Below are 8,226 nucleotides of genomic sequence, written 5' to 3' on the forward strand. Positions count from 1 at the left end.
ATGTTGTTTCGATTTTCATTTCTTTTATTGCTAGGGAGGTTGAGCATTTCTTCATGTGTCTGTTGGCAATCCTTCTTTCTTCTTCAGAGAAGTTTCTGTTTAAGTCTTTAGCCCACTTATTTATTGGGCAGTTGTTTCTTTGAGGATTTGTTGTTGGGGGGTTGAGTTTTTGAGTTCCAAGTATATTTTAGATATGAGACCCTTGTCCCTTGTATGGCTAGTGAAGATCTTCTCCCAATCTGTGGGCTTTCTATTGAACTTGCTAGCTATGTCCTTTGCCATGCAGAAGCTCTGCAACTTCATGCAATCCCATTTGTCCAAACTTTCTTTGATTGTTGTGTTTCTGGGTCTCTATTAAGAAAATTTCAGACTGCACCAAGGAGACCTAGGTTTTCTCCTATTCCATACTGTAATGTTTTCAGAGTGTCTGCTTTGACTCTGAGGTCTTTGATCCATTTGGAGTTGCTTCTGGTGCAGAGTGACATATAAGGATCTAGCTTTAGTTTTCTAAAATTAGTTAACCAATTTTGCTAGCACCATTTACTGAAAAGGCTGTCTTTCTTCCATACTATTGTTTTAGCTCCCTTATTGAAGATTAGATGGCTATAGGTCTGTAGGTTCATTTCTGGGTTTTCAATTCTATTCCATTGGTCCAGAGATCTGTTCTTGTGTCAGTACCATGCTGTTTTGATTACTATGGCTTTATAGTAGAGTTTGAAATTTGGTATTTGTATTCCTCCAGCAGTTTTCTTTCAATTGAGGAGTGTTTGTGCTATTCGGGGTCTTTTATTATTCCATATGAATTTTTGAATTGCCTCTTCTATTTTCTTGAAGACTGAGTTTGGAATTTTGATAGGTATTGCACTGAATTTATAGATAGCCTTGGGAAGTATTGCCATTTTCACGATGTTGATTTTTCCAATCCAGGAGCATGGGAGTTTGTGTCATTTTCTATGTTCTGTTTTGATATCCTTTGTCAAGTTTTTACAGTTTTGATCATAAAGGTCCTTCACTTTTTGGTTAAGTTAATTCCAAGGTATTTTATTTTTTGTGGGGCTATTACAAATGGAGTTGCTTTCCTAATTTCACCAACACTTGACTTATTGTTGCCATACAGAAAAACCATTGATTTTTGGGGGTTAATTTTATACCCCGCTACTTTGCCAAAGTTTTGAATCAACTTGAGTAATTTGGGAGTGGAGTCTATGGGATTCGTTAAATACAAGATCATGTCATCTGCAAAGAGGGAGAGTTTTATTTCTTTTTTCCCTATTTGGATCACCTTTATGTTTGCATCCTGTCTTATTGCTGTAGATAGGGATTCTAATACAAGATTGAGAGAATTGGCGATAGTCGACATCCTTGTCTTGTTCCTGAGTTAAGAGGAAATGTCTTTAGTTTTTCACCATTAAGTATAATGCTGGCTGTATGTTTGTCATATATAACCTTTATTCTATTGAGGAATGTTCCATGGATTCCTAATTTTTCCAGAACCTTCATTATAAAGGGGTGATGGATCTTGTCAAATGCTTTTTCTGCATATATTGAGATAACCATGTGGTTCTTATCCTTGCTTCTCTTGATGTGAGGAATTATATTAATTGATTTGCATAACTGAAATGAATCCTGTTTGATCATGTTGAATGATTTTCTGGATGCATTGTTGAAGACGATTGGCCATAATTTTGTTGAGAAGTTTTTCATCAATGTTCATCAAAAAAAAAAATGGGTCTATAGTTCTCTTTCTTTGATGAGTCCCTGCCTGGTTTTGGGTGAGGGTGATGATGGCTTCATAGAATGTGTTCGGTAGTGAACTTTCTCTTTCAATTTCATTGAAGAGTTGGAGTAGTATTGGTGTGAGCTCTGCGTTTAAAGGCCTTGTAGAATTCTGCTGTAAACCATCTGGACCTGGACTTTTCTTAGGTGAGAGGTCTCTTATTGCTGTTTCTATTTCAATGCTTGATAAGCTCCAGTTAAGATGGTTTAACTCATCTTGGTTTAGTATTGGCACGTCAATATTTGCTAGGAAAAAGTCCATTTCTGCCAAGTTCTCAAACTTATTAGCATAAAGTTTTGCGAATTATTCCGTTATAATATTCTGAATCTTGGTTGTTTCTGTGGTGATGTTTCCATTCTCATCTCTGAGTTTATTTATTTGGGTGTGTTCTCTTCTTTTTGTGATAAGATTTGCTAAGGGTCTGTCAATTTTGTTAATTTTTTCCAAGAACCAATTCTTTGTTTTGTTGATTCTTTCTATAGTTTTATTGGATTCTAATTCATTTAATTCTGATTTAATTTTAATTAAAATGAATTAATTAAAATAATTATTTCTTTCCATCTATTATATTGGGGTATATCTTGCTGCTCTTTTTCAAGGAGGTTCAGATGTCTCATTAAATTGTTGGTTTCAGATCTCTCCAATTTGTTGATATAGGATCTCAGAGCTATAAACTTGCCTCTGAGTACTGCTTTTGCTTGTCCCAGAGGAGCTGGTAATTTGTGTGCTCATTTTTGTTGAATTGCATGAACATTTGAATTTCCTTTCTAATCTCTTCCATGACCCACTCATGATTCAGCAGTGTGTTGTTCAGGCTCCATGTGTTACAGGAGTTTATTTGGTGGCTTTTGGTGTTGAGTTCTAATTTTATTCCCTTGTGGTCAGAGAGAATGCAAGGTATAACTTCAATGTTTCTCAATTTTGACAAGTTTGCATTGTGGCATATATGTGGTCTACTTTAGAAAATGTTCCATGTGCTTCTGAGAAAAACTTGTATTGTGATGCTGCTGAGTGAAATATTCCGTAGATGTCTGTTAAATCTACTTGATCTATACAGTTGTTTACATCTGCGTTTCTCTGTTGGGTTTTTTCCGAGTTGATCTATTTAGAGGGGAGAGTGGTGTATTAAAATCTCCAACAATTAATGTCTTTGGATCTCTGTGGGATTTGAGGGAAAGGAATGTTTCTTGTATAAATTTTGGTGCTCCGTTGTTTGGCGAATAGATATTTAAAATTGTAATATCCTCCTGAAGGAGAAATCCCTTAATTATTATGTAGCGACCTTCTTTATCTGTTCTCACGAATTTTAATTTGAAGACTATTTTATCTGATATTAGGATTGCAACTCCCGACTGTTTATGGGGGCCGTTTGCTTGGTAGATTTTGTTCCAGCTTTTAACACTTAAAATGTGTTTGTATTTACTGGCAAGATGTGACTCCTGAAGACATCAGATAGAAGGATCTTGTTTTTAATCCTACTGTACAGTCCATGTCGCTTAATTGGATAATTATGTATGTTAATGTTGAGAGATAGGACTGAGAGGAATTTGGGAGCTCCTGTCATGTTATCTACCTTCTTGGGGGCTACAAAAACTGGGTTCTTCCTATGTTCTTGGATTCTCAGTTTGGGTGCATTTTATTGGCCTTTATTGTGGTCTTGTTGGGTTTCTATGTGTAGGACGTCTTTAAGAATCTTTTGTAGGGCTGGTTTGGTGGAGATGTATTGTTTCAATTTTTCTTTGCTATGGAAGGTTTTTATTTGGCCTTCAGTTATGAAGGAGAGTTTAGCTGGGTACAGTATTCTTGGTTGATTGCTGTTTGTTTTTAAGGCATGGCATACATCATTCCAGGATCTTCTTGCTTTGATTATCTCTGCTGAGAAATCTGAGGTGATTTTAATTGGTTTGCTTTTTTAGGTGATTAATCTTTTCTCCTTCAAATGTTTAAGGATCTTTTCCTTGGTCTGAATTCATCCTGTGCGGATTATAATGTGACGGTGGGATGTCCTGTTCCTGTCTGGTCTATTTGGAGTTCTAAAAGCTTCTTGTATCTGAATAGGCCTATCTTTTTCCATGTTTGGGAAGTTCTCTGCTAGGATTCTGTTAAACCAATTTCCTAGACGATTTACTTCTTCTGTTTCTAGGTGCTCCTCTACACCCATTATCCTTAGATTAGGCCTTCTGATGCTGTCTTCCAACTTTTGGATAGATCTGTCATATTTCATAGACTTGACTTGGATGGTTGTATGTTCTTTCTCTATAATATTTAGGCTGTCTTCAATCCCCGAGTTTGGATCTTCTACATGGTCTAACCTGCTGTCAAGAGTTTCCACTTTTTTAAAATTTCTTTTCCTTCTAATTGGACAGCTTTGATGGCTTCAAATGCTTTATTGAAGCTTTGTTTTAGATCTTGTATAAACTTCTTTACTTCCTTAATTTGGTGTTCAGTGTTTATTCTCAAGTAAATTAGTTGTTTGGTTATGGTTTGCTTAGATTCCCATTTCTTCTGTTGGGTTCCATTCAGCATTCTCTTTGTGGTCTCCCTTAATTACTTCAGCTGTTTGTTACTGGATTCCATGAATACCTTTAGTGATCATTGTGTATCCTCATCCTGCTCTCTCAATTCCTGTATTACTCTTCACTTAGCTTCCTCACGTTCACGCCATTCCTGTAGTTCTCTTTGAGTGTTCTCAACCTGCTCATGCCATTCCTGCCTTTCTCTTTGAGTATTCTCAAGCTGTTCACGCAAATCCTGTATCCGTTTTTGAGTAGCTTCCTCACGCTCAGGATATTCCTTTATAAACCTTTGGTTTGCCTCCTCTCTCTCCCTATCATGCTCATACACAGTCCTTTGTAGGTTTTCAATCTTTTCCTGTATTGACCTTTTGTTTGCCTACATTGATCTTTTGTTTGCTTCCTTCTCTCCCTATCATGCTCATACAGATTCCTTTGTATGTTTTCAATCTTTTCATTTATTATGTTTGCCAGCAGTGTTTGTAGAGCTATTTGGGAACTCTCCTCTGGATTATTCATTATCTGTTCTGTCCCCTGATTATCATGAGTGGGAGTTGAGATACCCGGACTTGACATTTTTCTTTTGTTTTTCCTGCTTACTCTGCCTATTTGGGATGAAAATAACACCAGTTTTTTGCTTGAACACTATCTTAAGGCAAGCATCAACCAAAGTCTATATTTGCCCAGTCAATAGTCTGCAGATACAATATAGTTCAATAGAACATCTATTCAATGTCAAACAACTATATATTAATGGGCTACAAACTGCAAATCCGAATTTGGCAAACCAGAAATTATTAGGTTGAGGGAGAGATGTGGGTAAAAAATAGGAATAGAGAGATGTGGGAAGGCACAGGGAGATTTAACTTAACTAAGTCTTAATCTCAAAGCAGGAAATAGGTTGGATAGGATGAAAGTAGAGAGAGAAAAAAGAAAAGAGAAAGGGGGAAAAAGAGACCAGAAAAAATAGAAAAGTAAAAATTAAAAATATTATGCAGAATCGAAAACAAAATATTCAGAGAAGAACGTGCATATAATGCAGAAGGGGAGGGATATAAAGGAGATGTGAAAAACTTAAAAATAAAAATACTTAAAATATTACATAGGTATAAATAGGTAGTAATGCTATTAAGGAGTTTAAGTCTAAGAGGTTTTGAACTGAGTAATAAATTTGTGGATTAAGTGTGTACACATGGAGGATAAGGTCTAATAATCGACTATGTGTATATCTGAGAATGTGCAGAAAAACAATTAAGTCACATAAAAAAGAACAAAAGAGAAGTAAAGGTGAAAAGAATAAGAAAGAAAGAATAAAGATCAGAAGTTCAATAGAGCAAAATAAAAAAACAAAAAAAAATTAAGAAAAAAAGAAGAATAACGCACACACACATATACCACTGAAATAAAAATTATAAGAGGGGAAAATAGTTACTAGGAAACTTTTTTTTCAAAAAAGGTAAAAATTAAAAGAAAAACGTTTTAGAAAAAAATTTTTTTAATAAAATGTACAAAAAAAAATAGTTCTTTAATTTTTTTGGGAGTGGTGGGAAAAATCCTGTATCTCCCTTGTGTCTGTAACCAGCCTCTTGTTGGAGTCTCTGGTCTGCTTGTGGTGTTAGATTTTCCTATGGCTTGGTTGGTTTCTTAAGTCAGTTTGTTTGAACAGGCAGAAAAATGTTCTACTTTACCCAGGATTTTGTGATCCTCCACTCAGGTTAGTTCAATGGGAAGGAGATCTGCTTTGATTAACACAAAAGAAGGAGATGGCTTTTTCCTCAAGTTTGGAGATGCTGTGATGAGGCTAGGTTCTGGGTAGAGTTGAGGCCTTTCAGCAAACAGTAGCTTTTCCCAGGAGGTAGCTTGTGAGAAACTCAGAGAGCCCAGCCTGGAGCCACTCTCCAGGTTTATGTTTACTGAATTTCAATTGATTGTCAAGGCTGCTAAAGGGAGAGGCAGACTCTGGCTCTGATTACCCAGTGAAGAAAGCCACTCTTGGGGCTTGCACCTGAGCTGGGTGATTTTTCCCTGGGTGGAGCTCTCTGGCAGGTCAGTTTAGGTTCTTGTGACCTGCTAAATGACTCTAGTTTTCTTCCAAGGCCTTAGTTGGAGCTAGCAGCTCCACCGAGCTTTGTCAGTACCCAAGATGGAGATGTCCGGTAGTTGGGGGTGAGGGGTGGCCTTCTCTCCTCTGCTCTCTGAGAAGGAGTGAGGACATTTGGCTTCTACTCCCGCCGAGTCTTGGTTCCTGGGTGGTCTCTGGTCTGCGAACTGCAAGATGAAGATGTCTGCTCCTTTTCAGTTCTTGCTGGTGTTGAGTAGAATCTGCTTGTCCACCGTGTCTGGCTCCTTTGTCCTGCATTCTCTGTGTTACAGGATGGCGGCTATGGCCAACGCTGCTACCGAGGCTGCTGGCAAGTGCTCAGATCTGTCTCCTTGCCTGGATTTTCCCTCTCTGTCCTAACTCTGTGTATAGTGATGGCACACTTGGTGTGATTCTCTGGCTTAGGACTGTTCACTGGAACTCTAAAACTGCTTTCTATGCGAGAGCTTGTTTAGCCTACAGCTTCTCCTCCACCATCTTCCGGGAACCCCCTATGACCATGGTTTAAATTTTATTTCTTTGGGATAAAATGAAAATGTTATCTAATTTCAAGTTTTATAAAGTTTATGCTATGTAAGGGCCTTTCTAAGGTGAAGATTTAATATACTGATGTCAAACTAACCTTTAATTCTATGAATTACATGTATTGTTACACTTGTATTTTTGTAATCAACTTTTTAATAACTGTTTTTCATTTCTTGCATTTGAAGAATGAAAAATATGGAATACTTCACAAATTTTCATACCATCCTTGTGCAAGTACCATTTTAATCTCTGTATTGTTGTAATTTGGATAGACCTGCTGCTGAAGCATGTAGTATCCTCTAAATTTAAGTACGTAATGATACAATATTTATACAGGCATATATCCATGGTTGCCTATTTGTAACAAGGAACCCTTATTGTTCCTAAAAATGCTATTGATCTTATTTCTCTAAAATTCTGTGCATAGTGGAAAAAACTTTTATTGTATGGTCGATTGTTCACATTTGCAATTTTTTGTCAATAACTATTTTGTCATTTTCATTTTAAATTTGATCATACTTTGAAACCTTTACACCTAAGTCCAAAGGTGATGGCTTTTCAAGTACTTATTTATCAACTGAGTTAGCTTTGTGGAGCTAATGGATTCAAAGTAAGCCTTTCTTAAGAGCTATTTTTAAACTTCTGCAGCTTAAAATCTCCTAAATGAGGTCTCAGTGGCACAAATGTCTTCCTGACCCTTTATCCTTCTTCCATGTAGGAACAGACCAACCAGAATATCTTACACTGACAGCATAGATTCTTACTGGAACAAAACTAATCTTAGTTACAAGGGTTCATAGAGAGATGAACACTTCAGACCGAATTGTTCAGAATAGAAGGTATTTTATCAAAATGTAATTGTTTGGGCTGGGACGTTGGCTCAGTGGTAGAGCGCATGCCTTGCATGACTGAAGCCCTGGGTTTGATTCCTCAGCACCACATAAGCTAAAAGAAAAAAGCCGGAAGTGTTGCTGTGACTCAAGTGGTAGAGCGCTAGCCTTGAGCTGAAGAGCTGAGGGACAGGGCCCAGGCCCAGAGTTCAGACCCCATGACTGGACCCAAAAACAACAACAAATATATATATATAATTGTTTATTATACCTATTATTTCAAAAGTAGCTAAAGCCAAAAAGGTGAAAAAGTTGTTTATATGCATGTTTACTTAATATCCTGGCCTGTCTACCATACAACCAGGCAGGAACTTACACTAATGACTTTCTATCACCAAATATGTCCATAGCTCCTGAAGAAGTCTATATATTTTTCATCGATATTAGGCCTTAAATTGGTAATGTTTTAATCAAAGTGTT

General features: G+C 36.9%; 1 pseudogene; it reads right to left on the bottom strand.

Annotated features, from left to right (window-relative positions):
- Positions 1-7,105: 7,105 nt before the first annotated feature.
- On the bottom strand, positions 7,106-7,205 carry LOC122099934 (annotated as a pseudogene).
- Positions 7,206-8,226: the final 1,021 nt, after the last annotated feature.

This window comes from Dipodomys spectabilis, unplaced genomic scaffold (genome assembly GCF_019054845.1).
Source record: "Dipodomys spectabilis isolate Male_0828 unplaced genomic scaffold, ASM1905484v1 ptg000547l, whole genome shotgun sequence".
Taxonomy (NCBI): domain Eukaryota; kingdom Metazoa; phylum Chordata; class Mammalia; order Rodentia; family Heteromyidae; genus Dipodomys; species Dipodomys spectabilis.